Consider the following 21,753-nt stretch of genomic DNA (forward strand, 5'->3'; position numbering starts at 1 on the left):
GTTTCTTTTCCCCCCGTCCTTACACAGAAATAGAGAATATATCTCACATATAACATTTAATTTCAAGGACCCATACGCTAACACATCCCCCAGAGCACAAATAAATTCAAATTAATGATTTGCATAAGCTTATACTATTTAAGTGAATGCATTAGATTCAGCCTTCGGATACAGATTTTGTTTTTGCTTGTTCTCTAATACGATGTTCTTTTTATGGTTATGATCATTCTAACACTATTTATACAACTGATATCTGTTGTTAAATCTGCAAACAGTACCTCGACATTGCAGGCCATATAACCTAAGAGCCACACGACTGCAACCATGTTATGTCTCCTTTGTAATTAAAACGATTAAAAAAAGCTACTTTATATCACATTTTTAGTATATGGAAAACATTAACCAGAGAACATGCCCCTCATATTCAAAACCACCCTCTTGATTTCTGTAAAAGATAGACAGGAACATGGGCAGGATGTTTATACAGCAAAATGTAAACATTTTCCCTGGCCTTCTTTAAATAAAAAATCAAGCAAAAGCCCAGTTAGATCAGCTAATACTCAATCTGATGCGATATGCTTGCCTGTTCGGAGAGTCGATGCTGGACGTTTTAACACATGAATATTGTTTGTGTAATGTAGTCATAATATTTACGCAGGGACGCAAGAGGAGTGAGGTGGAAGCTCCTCCGAACTCTGAACACAGAAACTCGGACTGGGACTTGAGATCGACTCCTGCAGGCACTTCTCCATCGAATGATCGTGGAATTGAAGTAAGGTGGATTTAACGCTTTCATTCACAGGATTACTAACAGTGATGCAGCTCTTTAATCCCCACAGCGGGAGACGTAGAGTATGCGATTTGCAATATGTTACATAATATAGGACAATTAGAAAAGTTGAGTTCAAATTTGGATCAAGCTCTGCCTTCTTGTACTAAGTGACAGTTTACTTGGAAAATGATTGTTTGTTTGTTTTTCCAACACCGAAAAACCAACTTTAAGATCACTTTATTGCTTTCTCACAAAATTGCGAGCGAGAGCTACTGGAAGTCGAGGAGTATAGCCTGAAACTGTTGACAGTAGGTTGGTTATTGTTCCCTGGAGATCTCGATAGCTGCAGCCTGCAACCTTTTGAATTCAGTTAGATGAGCGCGTGCTTCTGCTCGCTGTCGGCGTTATTGTTTTTTAGGGGTTCGTGACCGTTGATTTTGGCACCGTGGACATAAATAACAGGCGAATATATGTATTTTGGTTCGTGCGTAAAACCAGAGTGTTTGGCGACTCCATTGTGCGCAAAAATCCTGTAATCTTTTCAAGGAGTTCCGTTTGAGGTGACACATTTTAATCAAACTCAGTGTATAAGTAAAATATCGTGCGCTTTATTAATGTTCCTACTGATTAAATTCCCCAGTGCCAAAACATAAGCGGGCGGTTTTCTTTTGTTCCAGGTGGTTTGCCAAAGGGAAATCGAGAAAACAATTCATTGTAAAAAAAAAAAATTTCATTGTCAGCCCAAAGGTGACAGGCGTGCCAGGGTTAGATTTTACTGTTTCAGAGGAGATTTAGAACCACGGATAAGTGAATGTGAGTATTGTTTTAACCAGTGCCTGTTCGGCCACTCGCCTGAAGTGAGGGCCACACATTTATCAGCATAGCAGACCACCCAGCGCGCACCAGGGGCAGGCGCGCTCCCGTCCTCTTTCTGCCCACTGCATTTAATTACCGCTGATGACTTCATACCATTCTTTGTCTCACGCTCTTTAGAGTCATGTTATTTGCAAATATATCTATATATACAAAAGCATTTATATAGCTTTCCTTTTTATGGAGGTGGGGGGTGGGGGGTGTCTGATGTGTCTCTGGTGTTTAAGAAGAAATTATCTGTTTGCTGGCCTCTGCTGCATATTCTGTACACGGTGCAAAGTTATATCTTTTCATTATGGAGAAATCGATTAAAGGTATTATTCACCCTCAGAATATCACATAGTACAAGTAGTAAAAGAATACAAGAATATTATACAGTACAAGTACAAGACATGTTCTTTTATAGTGGAAAGAGCGAGTTTTGAAAATCTTTTTGCCCCTTCCTATGAACAGGTACACACACACACACACACACACACACACACACACACACACACACACACACACACACACACACAAAACTGCTTAAAAGGTGGCATATTATGTTCATCATCACTGGGGGTTGAGATCCGAGGTCAGAACCTCCCCGTTGCTGTGTCGCAGACGAAGTCGTGCACTTTTCCGTGACGTCGCATCTTGAAATATTTGACAGCGCTGCATCCTCAGGAATGCTTGTCCACTTAGGTGGAGGTACACCGCAGAGCGCACAGTACTGACAGGCTTTCCGGGCCGCCTCACTAGTATTTACTGAAACAGATTTTCGGTTGATCACGTTGTTACAATAATCTGCTGACCTGTACGTAGACATTTTTTTGTTCGTCACATTCTTACTTTACAGAGCCTACTTTAGGATCACACCTATGATAAATAACAATAATAAAAAAATTATGTATGCATATGAAATTTAATTATTTTCCAGTTCAGTCTAAGCAGCATTGCCATGTTCTTCAGCTCAGTCTTGCCACTACGCATAAAAACAAAAAACAGAAACTTACTGATATCTGATATTACATGATTAAATGATAAACTGAGGTGCTGTGATCTGTAGTCAAAGCAATGCTGCGTTGTCCTACATCATCTAAGAAAGACTTGACATTATAAAGTTTGAAATAATTTCCTTGTCACGAGAAATTACATTATGCCTACACCTGGCGGATCACAGATTTAAAAGAAGCGGAAGCTATGATCTTAATTTGATTTGGACTCTGAACAAAATACAAGGTCGACGAGTTAAGGTCTAAGGTGCAGAGAGACTTTCAGAATATTGGTGCAATAACTTGATTAAATGTTTCTTTCTTTAAGTAATAAACCGTTTCCCTCTTCGGTGGTAAAGGAGGGTCACAGAGAGGCCGCAGGGACTTGTTTCAAGGACTGTATGACAAGTAATCGATCAACTGGCTGTAAATTCGACCGACTAGAACTTGAATTAAGTTTTTAGGCAAATTTTCTAATATTTTTTTTAATTTTATAATCAGTACTTGTAAACGGGAATAAGACATGGATAGCAAAAAAACAAACAAACAAACGAATGAATAAATGTTTCCACTAATGTCGTTTGTTTGGCCTAAACTGACTGCAAATCTGAGAAAGAAAAACACATTTTTAATTATAATGAGCTCGAATCAACACATGAAAAAATAAGATCTAATCTCAGTCTCTCAGGGAGCTGAAATCAATTAACAAAGACATGAATGGCTGTTAATAAGAGAATCTGGTTCAGAGTTTGAATTATCCTATTTTTTAACGACATAGATTTTTCTCTTTGATTTTTATTCTCACACTCATTTTATTTTTACGTCTTCTACAGAACTGAAATGTCAACAACTCTTGAAATGCACAAATAGTGTCGAGCTCTCAGTTTTGCACAGAAATGCTCGAGAAAAATGTAGAAAATAAAAGTGTTTATCTCGCATTTATACGAATTCTGATAAATATTTAATGCTTTATTGACTAACATTAATAACTCAAATAAAAAATAATCCGATGGAAATGTTATTCACATATATGTGGTTATGAATTTTTTAAAAACATTTTTTTAATTATTTACACAATTTGTATTGTTAACTGTTTAAGATGGGTTTCTGGCTCTTTGCTTCTGCAGTGTCGCCTGTAGTTCACTCAGCATTGTCACTTTAATTAAAAACAGTGTGTCCTAATGTCGGAGTGGGCACCCCCTCATCACTTTCCCTGCGCTGTAGGTGGCCGTGTATATTTTCGTTTAAGTGGTGTTTATGTGATCGAGAAGGGACGGGATTGCTAGCAGACCGCTGATTGCGCGCGTTGGGCCACTATGTGGATTTGAAGTGTATTTGATGGGCACTGCCGTCTCCAGTAATCAGCTGCTGCAGAAATGGCTTTATGATCTTTTAATTTTCCAGATAAGATATCGGTACTACAAAGAAAAGTAGTTACCTCTAATCTGCTCATCAAGACATGTTTTCCATATTTTTTTTCTAACCTCATCAATTCCGACAGAGATGTCCACAACTTTTATAGAAAAGTTTGATTTTGCTCAAATTAAAAGGATGCACACAATCGCGCTTCCGTAGAGCCCTAGAGTATGACACTGAGCCGAAGCTACTCATATGAGCACTACTGACAAATCAAAGGATAAATTAATGTTTCCAGCCTGTGCGTCATGTTGAAGATATCAGAGTCTGACGGATATAAAAAGGTGTAAGTAAATCTTATCTCAGTTCATTTGTGTTACCTTTCCCCTAAAAAGGGGGAGGGGAGGATTTATTTAATCAGAAGATTAAATTTTACAGTGCGATAATTTTAATTGGAATGCGTGGAAAAGTGTGGAAACACAGCCTTGTTTAGCTGTTTTAAGTTTCCCATCGGTTACATCCTGGTGACACGTCTCACATAGAGACATACAGCCACCTGCCTGCATCCGCCTCACACCCGCAATAACAGCTGTGTTGTTATCAATTCCTTCGATTCAGCTTTATTTCTGTAGCGCCACATCACAACAAGATTTATCTAAGCACATTCTAGATAGCAAAATAGTAACCTTCTGTTGTTATGGAAGGTCCCCTGCAGAAAAAAAAAAAAACTTCCTGCAGGACTAGAAGCAGAGGGGAGCATTAAAGGGCGGAGAGCAGAGACAAAAAGATGAACTCGGAGAAACAGCAGACAATAAACATTGAGTAGGTTGGTCAGGTCAGTGACCTCAGCCTTAGACTTAAACTGACAACTGCGAGTCCTCCACAGTGATAATAATACCGTACAGCATGAATTCAGATTGAAACCATGAACTGAATGAACTTGTTTCAGTTAAATTAACCCCAGGCCTCGTTAGAATATCTTATACTGTAACTGTAAAATTAGTACCAGAGTCCCTTAAGCTTTTGGTCATCTGGTAATCCCTTTTAGATTTATATGTTGGATAAGGGAGCATTTTTTTTCTTTTTTTTTGTCATTATCAGTTAACAGATAAAGAGGTTATCATACCAAAGTATGAGTCATTGGTTTAAAAAACGCTATTGTGAGAACCCCAGGCTGCTCAGCAACACTTCACACGCCTTCCCGCAACTGTCCCTGGTGTGCCATACTGTCAAATTATAGACAGCCCACTCCCACTCCTGTTTTCTTTCTTTTTCTTCTAGATTCACTTGTTTGTCACATGTAAAAGCAAATTCGACCCTGTTTTTTTTTTTTAAATGGTCTTCTTTTGACAGCCTCATGTCGAAGCATTCCTTTCAGACAATGAAAAAACAAGCATGAAAGCATATGTAAAATTCTTTCTGGTTTATTTTGTGATTATAAGCAGTACCACATAATTTGACATGAAGGACAGCAGTGGGGAGAATTTGGCAGGTCCGGAGCTTTCACAAATTCCTGACTTTCCAAATGTGGTTAGCACTTGTAGAGAAAATGCTTCATAATTTTATATACCTGTATATAGCGGCAAACTGGTGTTTCAGTAACTTTGTAACTTTTTGGATGTGTGTGTGTTTAAAAAAAAGTCAAAAGGGCAGAATTCAAAGGAAAGAGAAAAACATTATTTAAAAATTTTCATTACATACAATAGACACACAATATACATTTTATTTACAAAGTTAAAGCATTCATGGTATGTTTATTAATGGCTCAGTGGCTGTTTTCATATTTAGTTATGTATTAACACAATTTCTCTAATAAAAAAATTTCACAATGTTCCTTAATATTATCAATTTTCAGTGATTTTCATGCATTATTTTTTAAATAATATTTTTTTTTTTTGGTTTCTTGAAAACATTATGATCAAAAGTTTAATTAAAAAACAATACATTGCAAAGCTTGTCAGAGTAATAGTAAGATTGGCTATTTTGGTGAATAAGAGATGATTAAAGCAGCAGTTATGCTAGCAAAATATTGAATGACAGCATGTGATATTTCTCAAAGTTTCCGGTTTCCTTCAGTGGGAGTGATGGTGTGTGGTCTTCATATTTGTTTACTTTCCTTTTAGTAAAGCTTTATTTAAATGCGTAGAATATTTAAACTAGGACAAACTTGTCGTCATCATGCACGAATGTTCCTGAATCGTTCTGTTTTTTTGCATTTAAGTTAATTTAGAGCTCAATTTGATTCATCCAAAGCTGCTTTATGTGTTAATTAGCTTTGTCATGATAAAAGTATCTATTTGATTCAAAGCCTTGATTAAACTCATTATACTTGTAGCAGGATGATTTTTTGTTTCTTGTGTGACAATATCTGGTGGATTTTTTTGAAGTCGCTGCACATTGTTTTGTGCTCAACATAAATATGACATTTTTTTAGACGCTTTCCTGCATCACGGCCTTACTATTTCTCTCTCTCCCTCTATTTCTTTTAAAAGAAAAGACTCAATCCCACACAGTGAGTTCGAGCCTGTTTGGTGCCCCACCCTGGAGTCCTGCACACCTCCCAGGGCCGGTCCATCATGGTCTGTCTAATGCAGGCAAAGACATCAATAATGAGAGCTGAAGCAGAAACCACAGCGGAGAACACAAAAGAGAGAGGGAGGGCACACACAGGCCACAATTGGCTCTGCTGCAGGTTAGCTTCTTTGATATTGCCTTGATTTCAGTTTGATGGGTGCACATGGGGCGACATGGGTTTATACGTATGTGTTTACATAATATGTATGGTGTTTACGCACAGCCCACCGACTCTTTTTTTCTTTACTCTGAAGGGGGATTTTCCTGTGGCAAGCTGCTTCGGAAAAAGCAATTAAGAATTCCCAAACAGTACACCACAATGGGAGATATCGTTTGTGCAATGTGTGTTCCATGTCCCTCACAGTTTTTGTCTGGAATGGGTTGACTATTTTTAATCTGCACATAACCGAATCCACCTACAGACAAACCACAAATTGAATGAAGGGGAGGGGGATGAGTGGGCACTGTAATTGCCTATTGTGGAGCTCAAACTCCTCTGTTCTGCCATAAACAGCTTTTGGTAGTTCACAACTTGATACTCAGTGCTCTTGAAATGAGGGCATATCCTTGTTGTCTGTGGGAACCCATTGCCAGGCAGTGGTTGGAATCAGTCAGGAATGCTTTGGGATGGTAACTGGATTCAGTTGTAATGCCCAGCTCTCCACAGCGGAACACTAGGGTGGGAAAAAGGCCGAGAGCATTTCCTGAGTGGAGGGGGGTCCCAGCGAAGCATCACGCGCATGGGCATCATGTGACAGAGACCCTGCCAGGTTTAGGCTGTGATCCCAAGTGAAGAGAGGAGTAGAGAGGAGTACACCCGTTAGGAGAGGTGTGGTTGGTGCGGTAGGCAGTGCCAGGGAAAGAAATGAGAGGACAGGGAGAGGCTGGAATGAAGAAAGAAGCTTAAATATAAGTGCAATATAGTGTAACCCCTGAAGGACTAGTCAAGAGGTCAAAAAGAGAAGGGGGTAAATTGGTGTCATCTGTCTAAATTATTTATTCATTTATTTATTGTGGAAAATGTGAATCGAGTTGTTAAATAGTCTTTTTAAATTGTTAGAAATAGAGATTCATTTTTTGTGTTCAGCTTTTGTATTTGTTTAGGTTCGCCTTCATTCATGTTTTGAGTTTAGCTGCTCACAAAATATGCAAAATAACAGTAATGTTTCATACAGCCAAATCAAATAAAAAAGCTCCTCCCTTATTCACATGGGGTCACTGCAGTGGGTAGCTCCACGGGTTTGATTTGGCAGGTTTTATACAGCGGAGGCTTTTCCTGACGCAATTCCCCAAGGGATTTGTGTCTCTTCCCGGGTTCAAACCAGGGATCTTTTGCTTGTTGGGCAAATGTGTAGATCACTGTGCTATGGAGCTAAATAGGAAACAAAATATAAAAGTTTATCATTTTTTTAAACTCAGCTCAAATAAAAACTGTGTACACAGCAGGGAGGTTTCAACAGTCTCATTGGCCCACCACCAGAGGTTTTGCATTTAATGAGAGGAAGCGTGCTTGAAAAGAAAGTGTCTATGATTTCAAAATGAACAGGTTATTAACAGGTTATTAACAAACAAGTGTCCTCAGCACACTGCAAATCACTGCCCAAGTCTTCAAGGCGCAATGGCATCAGATTCGGTAAATTTTGGTACATCTGTTCACAATAAAAGGCCATGATCGCCTCTGAGTTTTTTAACTGTAAAAAATGAATGCAATCCAACTATTTATTTATCTTTTGAAATTTAACCTCAGTGGAGACCACTATAAAGTGTGTGTCTGTGTGAGGGCAGATGCCTGTGTGTTTTGATTTGACTAAGTTATTGCTGTGAGATGAAGGGGGTGTGACCTATGTGGCAAATTGTGTGACAGAAAAACACAACAGAACAAATATTGTTGCACAAAAAAAAAAGAAAGAAAAGGAAAAAATAGCAGTTTGTTTGTTCATTTCCCTTCCTGAATTTGATAATGCTTTCATCTCCAAACTCAACTGCAACAAACCACATTTTAAAGCCACTATAGCGAAGCCAACAGATGTTATTTTAACAGTGTTTGTTTAAGCTCAACGCGCCACTTACATGTTCGTTTGGACTTGGGAAAAATAAGAGTGTGAATCCGTCCATCCGTCTGGCTCTGTGTCTGCTTTTCTGTGCAGTCAGTGGCTGCATCACCGTTGTTTTTGCGTGCTTCTTGCAGCTGCCTATGCCACTGATACATGTATTCATGTATGAGTGTATATGAGAGTCTCGCTGACTAAATATTGGTGTGTATATGTGTCCAGACTGGTGCTGGCAACCAGACATTGCTCTCTTTGGCTTGTGTAAATGTTGTGGTGATCTTGGGAAGAATCTTACCTTATGGTTGTCAAAGGGCTTTTTATTTCCACCTGCTACCGGCCTCTTTCCGCTGGTCTGCTCTATAACAATGGTACTGCGAAAGCTGCGGAGTTTAAAGTGATTTATGTTAGACTGTATTTGGCCCTACTTCAGATTGGGGCCTGAAAGGAAGTGGCTATCCCTCCCTTCCACCTTAAATACCCTGCAGGCTTCAAGAGCTGATCAGGACTTTCTTAGACATCTCATTTTAACAAAGTGCCAATGTGCTCAAAAGACTAGCTGGCAGGTGCAGATAAACAACGTTTTCAAGACTTATAAGTCAATTTACCAGCACATAAAACACAATGTAGTTCATTTCTGCGATACACTCAAACCCAGATTTAGCCCCTCCATCCTTTCTCTAGCCATCACTCTTTTTTCTGGTCCTGTCACGGGGGAAAAGAGATACAGCCTCATCCCCACTGCATTCTTTCCATTTTGCTGAAGAGGAGCGTGGCAGAGAAGGCAATCTATCACCCAAACTGTCCGTCCATCTCTCTCCCTACTTCTAACTGTGTTTCTCTTTCTCCTTCCTCTAGGCTAGAGTGGGCAGGCATGCGGCTTTGGCCACAGGAAGCTGTGAATTCTTTGGAGAATGGAAGATGTCTTATGGAGAGACATACTGGCCCCCCACCCACCCACTCACCACCTCAAAATGACCCCTGACCCTTTTCATGTGTTTATATCAGACCGTGGAAGTGAGAAATAGTGATGAGTCACTCTGGCTGTGTGTTTACACTCTGGAGTCACGCAAGGAAGGAAATCAGCCACGGTCTGCTAAAAGTGGCGAGGTGAGAGAGAATAGCTGCAGTCCCGAGTGCTGCAGTGATTTACCTCTCAGAGCCAGAATTTGCTTCGTGTCATCTCTGCTGTGAAAACTTTCAACCTGCAGAAAAGCACAGTAGACCTTTGTGGAGGAAAAGGGCCAAAACAAGTAGTAGCCACTGGGGATAGGTGTGCGCATGAGAGAGATACGGAATATTTCAGGAAACATAACAGTTGGAATAAGTAAAAGAATTATTTCAGCAGAATGCATGTCATCCAGATGTTACGGAGTTCTTAATATGTTGGACTTTTGTGTTTTGTTAGTGATGACCACGTTTAATTGCACTTCAATCATTCTCACACCTCACTGTATTTAAATGAAAACCTACACTCGCACACATTCGCTTTGTCTTTAAGAAGAGCTCATAATAAACTCATCACTGCACATTTAACTGTGTTATTCATCTTTCACAAATATTTTTTTTAGGAGTATTAAATAACTAACTAAAACTGCTGTTACACTTTCACCTGGCATTGTTTCGAACCAGGAGTTTATGTGATGGAGTTTTTGCAGTTGATGATTTTCAAAAGAAAAAACAAAGCAGCAAACATTTGAAATTATTACTTTGCAGCATATTTTAACATTTTACTTGAATATTTCAAATGATCTCACCCTCCTAATTGTCTCCAGGTTGGACAATATAAAAAAAAAAAAATCTAAGATTATTAAAATACTTGATGTATAAATGTGATTTTTTATTTTTAAGAGGAAAGCAGATTACATGAAAGCAAGAAAGAGTCCATTCTAATGACTACAGCGATATATGTGTGTGAAAATATTTCATAAAAATACAACCCCCCCCCGAGTTAGTCGAGTTGCAGTGTGACATATTTTTACTGATATGGATAAAACAATTAAAATCTGAAATGTAAATTTCTGGTGGAAGACAAACATAACACTGTTCGCTGATCGTACTTCATCATTGCCATCAAAACCAGTTGTGTTGTGCTCAGGAAGCCTTTATGTTCAGTGTACTGTAAGGTGTGTTTACTGTGGCTTCCACCAGTGTTTCAACCACAGTGTCATTGTTGTCCTCCACTGTGCGTGACTTTAGCTTTTAAATTGCACAACTGTTGTTTTCGAGACACAGCTGTAGTTACTGCCGCTGTGCTCTGTAAATAAAAAGTGACACTTTATTTCTTCCTGTCATTGCACTGGTGCAAGTACCTTCATTGCTGACTGTAGCGCGTATCCTTTTACACACCCCCGTACACACCGCCACAATGAGAGAGTCAGCAGCTCTTATTTTGGCCGATCTCTCCTGAATTGTAAGTCCTGTCAGGGGTTTTGATTGATAGTTGCATTTATCACCATATTATTAAGTAATCAGGCTCACCACAGCTGGGCCTGAAGCTCCTTAATTCTAGCTAAAGTACACAACTTCATGCTAATTAAAGGTTTGGTAAACCTGTTTATTTTCGTGAATTTTTAGAATATAGTTGTGTGTGTTATTATGTGTTTTAAGTGTGCTGATTATTGCATTTGTATCCTCTCAGGAACATTTAGAGCCAAGCTTTACTGCTTCATGTTCATAAGAAAAACTGTAAATAATCACATGTGGAGAGAAATAATTCATGCTTCATATGATGCATGTAGAATGTAGAATATTCTGCATTAGTAAAAAAAAAAATCTACAAAATGGCAACGAGGGAATGAACCTAAATTCTGTAAACAACACAAGAGGGTGAATCAGTCTGTGTTCTGTGGATCAGGAGAGGTTTGGTCTCGCTTTCTTAATAGAGCCTGCAGCGAGCTGCATTTGTGTATTCCTGAGGTAAACACAGTCATGGCAAAGTGGACGCGCTGCTGAGTGTGTCCTGACTGGAGACAGAGAGCACTGTGGCACTGTACTTTCTGAGACGCTGGCAGCTCTCTCGAGGTAGGGTTAATTTGATGAATGGCCATCTGCTAATGGGCCATGTATTAGGGTGAAAAAGCTCTTTTAAAAGCCATAGTTTGAGTCGTTTCTATGGGCAATTTGATTTAGGAATCAATCAGGTGGCAGATGTTCCATGTTGCATCAGTCAACTTTGTCCTATACGCGCGCTTTTTACTTGATATGAATTGCTTGAATGACTGTGTGCAGTAATCAAAGCAGAACATATTTTCATAGAAGTTAAAACATCAGTGAGGCCATACCCTGATTTTAAAAAGCAATTAGTTTTAGTTATTGTATATGTAAACTGAATAATGTTAAAAATGAAATATATAATCTTATTTTGTCTTTACCACCTACTTAAGACTTTAGTACTTGCAGCGTTAAGTTGTCCACAGGGAAGAAACACAAGCTGGAGTTCCAATAAAGTAAATTTATGTTTTCTGTGTATTCAGAATTTTTTTTGTGCAGTAAGCTAAATACCTAAAGTGGAAAGACTGACAAATATATATACATAAAGATTTCGTTGTACTTATGTGGAATAACAGTAAAAAGTTTTGTTCTTCTTTGTCTCTTTGATGCAGATTGTGTGTGTGTGTGTGTGTGTGTGTGTGTGTGTGTGTGTGTTGCACAATAATAGTGTGACACTAATAATATATAAAAATATGAAACATATGGCTGCTAGTGCATGTATAATAATTGTTTCCGTATTTGTTACTACGTTTACTATGCTTCTGTTTTTATATGTTGTGTACTGTAAAAAAAAGAAAAAAACTCTGAACGGCTATTTTGCAAAAATTGACAAAGTTTCCATGTTTTCAACAATAAATTTCCAATTTCTGCACAAACTTGAAATGCTGGTTGTGCATTTTTGATATTTGCCCTCCTTTCTCTACTTAAAACATCCACACATGAACAGACGAATAAATAACTCTGCAAGGCAAAACTTCACTCAATAGCTTCTTTTTTTTCTACATACGGTAATCTTTTGCGTATGAAACCACTTAATCAGAGTTAAATTTAGCATTAGAGCCAAATTCAAGTGAACAACCACTTAAAGACCTTATGATGACTTCTCTGGTTTTCTGTGGTAGGGTGTAGCACACATATGATAAACATTGCCAGATACAAATTCAGAAATATTGAAGCTGCTGGTGGTCCTCGTTTTTATTTATGTTAGCTTTTTTTCCCAAAGAATTGTAGGTCAGTGTTTGTACTGTCCAGTTTTCCAGCTAAGTAGACCCTGCAACTGAATGACACTTGATCAATAAATAATAGCACTGCTTATCCGTGATATACAGCAGGCTCGAGCGCTTGTGTTGTCTGTGACCTTGGACCTCAGTTTGGCTAAAAGCAGATTCACGCTGGCTTATCAGTGTTTCTGCAGAGGTCGTGTGAATCAGAGCAGCTCAGACATTCTTAAAATATATATTTTGAACACTGAAAAAAGTAGAAATGATCAGACGGATTGTAGCTGTACCGCTGAAATTAAAGCCATGCAGCAGGAATCTTGAACATGTCTTTTTCATAGGTGAATACGCGTCAGTAATGAAGTGCAGAACTAGTTAAACAGCATTATCTAGTTTAAAGCAACAAATTCTCTGCAGTGTTTATCTAAAAATCACACTGTAGTGGATTGTACTCACAATCACTTCTGTCCTTAATATTAAGCAGAGAGTGACAGACACTCAAGATGTTAATTTTCCGGGAGGCCATGTGCCATTTCTCCATGTCCAAAACGCTTTATCTCAGGTGTTGGTAAGGACAGACTGAGAGACAGACAGCCACATGGTTCTACTTTTGCCTGCTAATTCCAGGGAATCAATCCTAAATGACACCTATGGGATACACAGAGTGGATTTCTCTCTGATGCAGATTGGTGGTGGTTTGCAGATGAAAGACAGTAAAATAAATAAAGTTGTGGCAAGCAGGCAGAACTCTTCTGTCCACACAGTACAACCATAATGGGATACATGCTGACATGCGGGAAGAAGTGGAGGCCTGCTCCTGTTTTCACCGCTGTTGCCATGGAAATGCTGATGGAGTGCTGCTGCTCGTCCTAAATATCTCTGTTGACATTTGTTTTGAAAAACATTCTGTTTTTCGCTTTCAAAGGGTCGGAGAAAGTTACCAAACAAGTAGAATAATAGTGATTAGCAGAAGGCAGCTCTGTTTGCCGTTAACCTCTCAGCTTGCTGGTACTCTTTTAATCCTAAAACACGTCATTAAATCAAACTCAGCAGTATCAAATGGCTTTTTAACCTCCCCTAATTAATCTTTTCATCAGCTGCTGTGTCTGCGGTTGGCCTGAAGTAAGAATGGTAATGGTAAGGCAATCCTTGCTTGACTCATCCAGGCTGGGATCATACATGATACTCCTACAAGTTACTCCGACCTGCTATTCCCCCCCGGTGCCAATGCAAATTCATTGTGTTGCACAATACCGGACATTTCACTCTTGCTGGGGGTTTTTGCGTCGCTGTTTGAGCATGGCTTAAATTTAATTCCTACTGCTTATTGTGCTTACTGTTGAACTTTATTTGTACTTATTGTACTTGGTCTGCTGAAGGGGAAAGTGTGTGCTCAATGCAATGCATGTATAAATAGGACTGTTTTGTGAAGCATTTTGAAACCAGTCACAGTTCCACATGCAAATAGCATATATTATATCATGTAGAAATCTGCAGCCTCCAGTATGCATATGTTGAGAATGGACTTTTCAGAGACGTCAGACATCTTCAACATCTACCTATTTATGCTATGATGACAAAGAACTAGAACAGGCAAAATTTAAAGACATCTGTCTAGGTAATTGTAAATTCTTGTGAGGAAAAAAAGCCATTTTAATTCAAGCCAAGCCAACTTTGGGGATTTTTATAGAACTTAATATGTGTCCATGGGGAATCTTTAAAACTGAAATGGACTCGTTAAAAAGGTAGAAGCAGTTACACAAATGTCCCTCTTATTGGCTCAATAATTAGCAGCAAAAAGCCTGCAGATAACAGAGGGGCATTATCAAGTTTTTGTCACTGGTGCCACTGAAGTGATTTATTCAGATTCTGGTCAACTCCCGTCTGATGCACTTTAACAAATCACAGCCTGGGGACTAGCAACCCCCCACCCCGCTCACCTCTGTCTCCCTCTGACCCACACACACTCACAGTGACAAGGTCTAACACTGCTATCACCCAAAGTCAAGCCATCCTACACTTCAGGCAAAAAAAAAAAAAAAGTAATGAGACTGTTATCTTTGGAAAAGTGATGTAAAAGCTGTGTCACAATGCTAAAATTGGTACCTTCATTCCTCATGTAAACATATTATTAACTTTTGCAAGAAGCCAAAAAGTAGACTCATTTATTTACAAGAAACAACATTTTATTATGAAAAACCGCACGCTTTTTTTTAATGATTAAACTGTCTGTGACCACCAGCAGTACTGTGTGACCCAGGGGCTCAGGGTGATAAGACCTCCATAACTCTACTTTATCCCCCTGCTCATTATCAACCTCAATCCCAGATCTGCCCTGATCCCTGAGGCTACAGCAGGACAGGCTGCTCTATACCTTCCTCTGCCTGAAGATAATGCGGGAGACACACTGGCTGAGTTTAACTAACGTCAAGCACTTGACAGCTTCTTTCTGTGGGAGGTATTTTCTGGCAATAAAGTGTAAAGGTTGATGCGTTTCAGGTTATGGACCTATTGGCAAACAGGTAATTTATCATGGAAAGTGATTAAACACGATGCAGTTATATTATAATCTCAATGGCTTTTGACTTTTAGTTTGAACTCTACATTAACGTCCGCTGTAAAATGAGAATTCGGAAGATTTGATTTCTTTGGCTTTTTTGGATTCCGCATCTAATTATTATCATGATCGGTGCAATGAAAAATATCAAAATGTAGTGCTGCTGAGGCTTCAGTGTTGGAGGGTCCTGCTCCTCTCAAATTTAGCTTTTTACAAGGGGACTTATTGCACTTTGTATTGGAGACCAAGGAGATGTGTCAATAAATTAACAGTATGATTTTTTTCCATCTCATGCTGTTATTCCTGGACTCTTTGTCTGCCACATGGCACACCGCACATACTTTTCATCACTTTCTTTAATCGGCAAAACAGCGGACTGTTGAAATTTATTTAACTTTCTAGTCCCTCGAAGAGGGGTTTTATGAATTGAACCACTGTCTTATCCACGAAACATGATTGATGTCTTTCACATTAACCTGCTAATATTGTGGCTTCAAAAATGTAATTTCTTGCTAAAGTTTCTTCTGATGGCGACACGTCAGCATTTGCGTGTTTTCTTTACCCAGTCTCTGAGTCGCATTCAAATAACGTTGTATTCTGTGCTGGGTTTGTCATTTGATTTTTAGCAAGTATCCTCGGCTCATATAACTGTGTGCTCTCCAAGAGCTGTGTGTGCGTCTGTTTTGGTGCCCTGAGGATTTCCGTCAGCCATTCGGCTGCTTTGTTTATGCATCCAAGTTTACGTATGTGAGGGAGAGTTCATTTCAGCATGTCTGTATGCGCATGCTTATGTTTCTGTGTGTATGTTTTATATTTGGTGTGAGAGGCACGGTGATGGACATGACTAAAGTTAATGGAGTTGCGTTCTTACAACAGTCACTTGCATACTCTCAGCCTGATGACCAGTCAAATATTTATTAATATGATGACAAGGATATTCTGATTATGTCAGAGCTACACAAACAGCTATAAATATATTGTGAAAATTCGATATTTGTAATGCTGTGCCTTGCATTTTTTATCAGATATGCTCGTTACAAAAATAACCCAAGGGCAAGAGAGGACTGAGAAGTCAAGAATAAGTGATTCATACGCTTCATAATTTTGCAGAGACAAACTGGAGCTGTAATATTACTTAAATTGAAATTTCACCTGGAGACACAAAGTTTTGTGGTAAAAAATAACCGCAGCATAATTATCATTAAACCAAAGATGTATTTGTGAAATGTTGAAATGTATGAAATGTATGAATGTAACGAAATGTACCATGGAAATTGTAAAACTAAAGGGCCTTACACATCATATTTCAAAGAGATGTTGCAAACTGCTGCAGTATTAAATATTTAGTTTTTGACAAACATTAAATGCAGATTTGTTGCATTTGTGTTAAGACCTTATGAACAATGCCTTGACAAAATGAAAACCTTTATTTTTGACTCTATATAAATATATTTTGTTTCAAATTGTGGAAGTAGAATGAACAGATTCAGAGTTGTTTAAAGGACAGCTGCTCAGCAGTTATAGGATATGCTGCAGTTGTAATTTTGAAGCGACAATGTCCGTCTATTCTGTTAGAGAGAAATGTGAAAGTGAAGGAGCGTTACTAGAAAGAGCTTGGCAGACACGGCAGAGCAAAGTAAAACCCTGGACAATATTCCTGCTTCATGCCTGAAAATCAATAACCCAGACTCCGTTGGTGAATGCACGCGAGAAAGACCCCACACAGCGGCAAACTTCTCCCTTTCCGCTCTCCCCCTCACTCCTCAATCTTCCCCCTCTGCACGATTCGGTCTGTCCTTATCCACTGTTTTTTAAATTTTCTTTTTTTTGCTTCGCAGTTGATGTCTTTCTCTTCTCATTTATTGCACTCTTCAACAAGCTGGGTTGCAGAACACCAGTGATAGGATACTCGGAAATAGCTGTAAAATGATTCATCAGCTGGCTGACCTTTACCACATGCATGAATTTTTGTGAGTGCACGTGCATATGTAAGAGAGCAGAGCCAGGAGCTGGGAGGGGGCGGAGACGTGCAAATTTCTTGTTTTTAATTTCTGAATTGGCTCTTAACCAGGGGTCAAAGGTTGGCTTAGCACAACAACTGTGACAAGATAAGCACCTGTTTTCTCTGCTGCTAGAGGCCAGAGTTATCCTATTACCCGCAATATGTAAACCTCTCAAAAGGCCTCTACACACATGCGTAAATACTGACGTAAATATGGGAAAACACCAGTTCTTCTCTCTCAGGGGAAAACACTAACACTGTCAACACCTTCCACCCCCGTAACTTCAGAGAAATCCAGTATTACCTGAATACAAACGCCTCATCAAGCCCTTTGTTTTGAGCTGTTTGATGCTTTGTTTACCTCGTTAGTAGAAAATCTGTAATTGAACATTTCAGGATGCTCATTACACTTCACAAGTTAAGAGAAGATGCTTTGTATAAAAGGTACTGGCACGGATACCTCTGTGGGCACGCAGTTTTTTGGCCTGGCATGGCTTTATTTTTAGACACTAAATAGGCACAGCGAAACCACCTTTCTCCGCCACATTTTAGCACCCGTAATTTAGCCCACCCCTTGTTTATCCTCGTTGGGGCTGGCATGATCTTTCTGTTTTTCTGCTGGTGAATGATGAGGGGTCACCACGGCTGGACACACTCACAGAGGTTGAAAGAAAAGGAGATAGCCTCCTGTTTTTTTAACAGTATATGTTCTTCATTCCCTCCATGTGAATCCATCACAGCGAGGCAGGAATAGCTTCATTAAGTTAACGATGGAGCTAATCAGACAGTACCAGCTGCTGCATGAGAGCATACCATTAGGTATGAGCAATACAGCTGTATTGTACATAGCTGGAATTAATTCTGGCTCTTCTTTTTTTTTACTGTGTCTTTAAGACCAGTGGCAGAGATGGTGATATTCCACATAGTAGAGCTAATGATGCTGAATCTGCCAATTTTCTGGAGTTCTGTGAATTCTCATTAGACCAGAATTGGCTCATGATGGCATGTCATATTTGTGCACTTGTCAGGTGATGCTGGCCAAAATCCCCCAAAGCCCAGAGACGGAGCACTGTTTAGGTGTCAGCAGAGACAGGTGGTGAACAGAGCACGAGAGGAGTCCTTTCTCTTTCTCACCTTTTAGCATAGTTAGATTGCTGTTTTGACATTTTTAAATCCAGTAGATCTTATCTGTGATATAAACACTTTCTTTTATTGCTCTGCTAGTACTCCATAAAGTGAATAAAGGAGCTTTTATGTTATGTGTTTGCTTTCCTTTTCATTTCTTATTATATGTCACGTTCTCTTAGGGTTAGGCACTTATTTTCTGCTGCAGAGAGTGTGCGCAAGTTGCTACCGAGCCAGTGGTCACTGTGTGTGGTAGCCAGCCAAAGAGCAACTATGTGTATCTGACAGGCAGCGATGCTAATCCATACTTGAGTAAAGGCTCGTGTTACACTATGGGTTTTTCTAGGCTGCACTTATCTTTGTGGTGTTTGTGTGCGTGTAAATGTCTCCCCTCGCCGTTCACTGTTAATTAGATATGGTGATGTGAGTATGTTGCAGGCTTGCATGATCAAACGCAGTGGGCTGAATGTGAAACCGTACAGGGACGAGGGGAAGCAGTCACGAAAGCTGTCTTGGCAGTCATGTGTGCGAGTGCCTTTGCTGTGAGCTTGGAGGGAATGCTGTCTGAATGCTCTGGCCTTTCACTAAGCCTGGGCTTTCTGCTGTATTAATTACCCTCCGCAAAGTCTGATTTCTTGGCCCTGCGCTCTGAGACCGAGGCCTTGACACTCGACTCTTCGCTTTGTACTGCCCATAAGGATTGAGTCAGCATGGTTTTCCTCAACGTGTGGTTTCAGATGTGTGTGAATACACGAGGAGGAAACTAGTACGATTTGACGTGCGTATGGTTGAGGGAGAGTTGAACGGAGGGGGAGGTTGGGAGGGAAGGAGAGAACGGGTGGGCTGCCTGCATCTGTGTGTGTGTGTGTAACAGCTAAAACTGGCAGACCTGATAAGAAGGGTCGGTCCAAATGAATGGGGGTCAATGCTGGAGTGGTGTAGTAGGGACCCAGTCTGGTTAGGAGAGGCAGGGGTCCAATAGGTCACAGAGTCACACAGACAGGGTGTGTAGCCTTGCATTGTTCTGCAGCAGAATAGTGTGGTGTGTGTGTAAGAATGACAGTGTGTCACGATGAAAATACTTTCTCACAATTGTCTGTAAGAAAGTGTGCACTCATGAATTTTATGGTCAAAGTATTTGCAACCTGACCTGACAACGCATATAAACTCTGTGTACGCTACTTTGCAGTATACAAGTAAAACTGAATGGACCAACTGTGAGGTTGCAGGTCAGAGTGATGAACTGTCGAAAAGGCCTCACGCTGCTTTTACTGCCTCTTCTGTGTAGCTCACAAGGCTGCAGGGAAAGGACACTTAGCCTGGAGTGAAATCATCATATTTTCCTTTTTACGCTATCATTAGGAAATGCGGCTGGATTTTCACAAGGTGTTTGAACCCTGACTGTATTAGTTTGACCTTCTGGCTTAGTGAGAAAATGTCAGGACAGAAAACAAAAAAACACTGAAGTATGCTGGGAAGTTGTTTTTCTTTTGTGCGCATGGGGCAAGTGTGGAAATATTGTGAAACCAGATGTTTCACACAAAGAGCGACGCTCTTTGTGTGTGTCATGTTAGCTCTGGACTGGCAGTGCCACTTTAATGACCTAAAGCTCCAATGTCTTAAACCGGGACAATTTTGCCATTAAACCCCTGTCTCTCTCACACAGAGCTTTTGCTTGAGTGCTCTTGTTACTGGGGGGAATCTGTCAGTGTGACGCAGTGCTGGTTTGTCTTGGCGGCCACTCTACTGCTATGGGATACAGATGTTAACGGTCTCTGTGTGTGTTTCTCAATTAAAGCATTAATCCAAATCAACCCAAATGATCGCACACAGCGCAACGACAACCAGGGAGGCCCCTTGTACTTTCTTTCTCCTTTTCTCGCCTGCTTTACATTTCTATCTTCCCTTTCTTTCTTCTTAAATGTCCATCTTTTCTCGCCCCGTGGCCTCTTTAATTGTCTCCATCACCTCTTCAGTTCATCAGCGTAATCCACCTCTCTCCTTCCTCCTCCCGCTCCCTCCTGTGATTACTCACCCTGCATTCCTTCAGCATGCATCAAAGCAGCCATTTCTAAATGTGGAAAAAGTGAATGTGGAGAAGAGGAAGACAATAGCGCAATGAGGCTCCGCTCTGTCGACCATTTCATTTTTCCACTATTTTCTAAGATTTGAAAGTGTTTATGCTCCTCTCTCTGCATCTGCTATAGTATACCGTATATTATGCTGCTATACAGGGCATGTAATTTGACGCAATGACAGATTTCGAGCTTCTTAAGGAAAGCCTTTAATTCAGAGGGATAACACGACTTTTAAGGGCATTGCAAACCCCCATGGTTAACGTCTGGGTGCAAATGCATACAAACACCAGCAACCCACCCACTCACTCATAGGCGCTCTCAAACAGCAGGTCACAAACATCCTGCTGTAGCTACCAGTAACTCATCATGTGTACAAACAAATGTCTTGCGGAGGCAGGATGCACTTTGGAGAATGACACCCACCTGCACAGGTCAAGCAGTGTGCAAGTCTATGAACTCAAATATATGTTCACACTTGGCCAGTGCTCACTGAAGACCCCCCTCGCCTTCACCCAAAGAGGGCACACACATAAACACCGTTGTGCTTCTCCACATGTACATATGTTAGACCCCCACTTCAAATGTTCCTGAATGTACTCACAGAGCCAAGCAGGCTTAACAATGGGCAGATATAGAGCAATCTTGAGTAAACAGTCAAAATATGGCTTCAGGCAGGGAGGGGATGAGCTCCATCTGGAGAAGTTGATGCCAGATACACATAAGTGATCACGGGCCTGCGTGTGTCTGTGCATGTGTGAGCACGCTCATGTACAATGGCAATTCTAAAGATGAAGATGTCAATGTCCTGGTGTATGTGCGTGCACTGCAGAGTGTCTGAATGTGTGTGTTCCCCTGTCCTCCCAACCCAAACACAGTTAACAGTAGCATGCTGTCATAACACCCTGCCATTCAGCAATGGAGGCTGCTGTTCATACTAAACAGGCAGAAAGCTGGAGGAGGGAGAGAAATGCTGGAGAAACAGGGAGAGGCTGAGGCAGCAGCAAGTGTGGAAGTGAGTGAACGGGAAGAAGTAGAGATAAGGTAGGCGTGAGATATCGACCTTGAGTATATAAAAAGAAAAGAAGGATTATACTATTGTGAACAGATTTCTAACAGTTCAGAAGGTTTCATGGCAGAGGGTTGGAAAACCTGCAGTAAGCTTCTCGAGGTCATCTGTGATTGC

At 40.2% G+C, this 21,753-nt stretch overlaps 1 long non-coding RNA gene across 1 annotated transcript; it reads left to right on the forward strand.

Annotated features, from left to right (window-relative positions):
• The first annotated feature begins 523 nt into the window (after positions 1-523).
• LOC102079055 (uncharacterized) lies at positions 524-11,815 on the forward strand. The gene is made up of 3 exons (XR_268987.4): positions 524-772; positions 6,468-6,667; positions 9,456-11,815. It is a non-coding gene; the product is annotated as an uncharacterized LOC102079055 (long non-coding RNA).
• Positions 11,816-21,753: the final 9,938 nt, after the last annotated feature.

Source organism: Oreochromis niloticus, linkage group LG1 (assembly GCF_001858045.2).
Source record: "Oreochromis niloticus isolate F11D_XX linkage group LG1, O_niloticus_UMD_NMBU, whole genome shotgun sequence".
NCBI lineage: Eukaryota > Metazoa > Chordata > Actinopteri > Cichliformes > Cichlidae > Oreochromis > Oreochromis niloticus.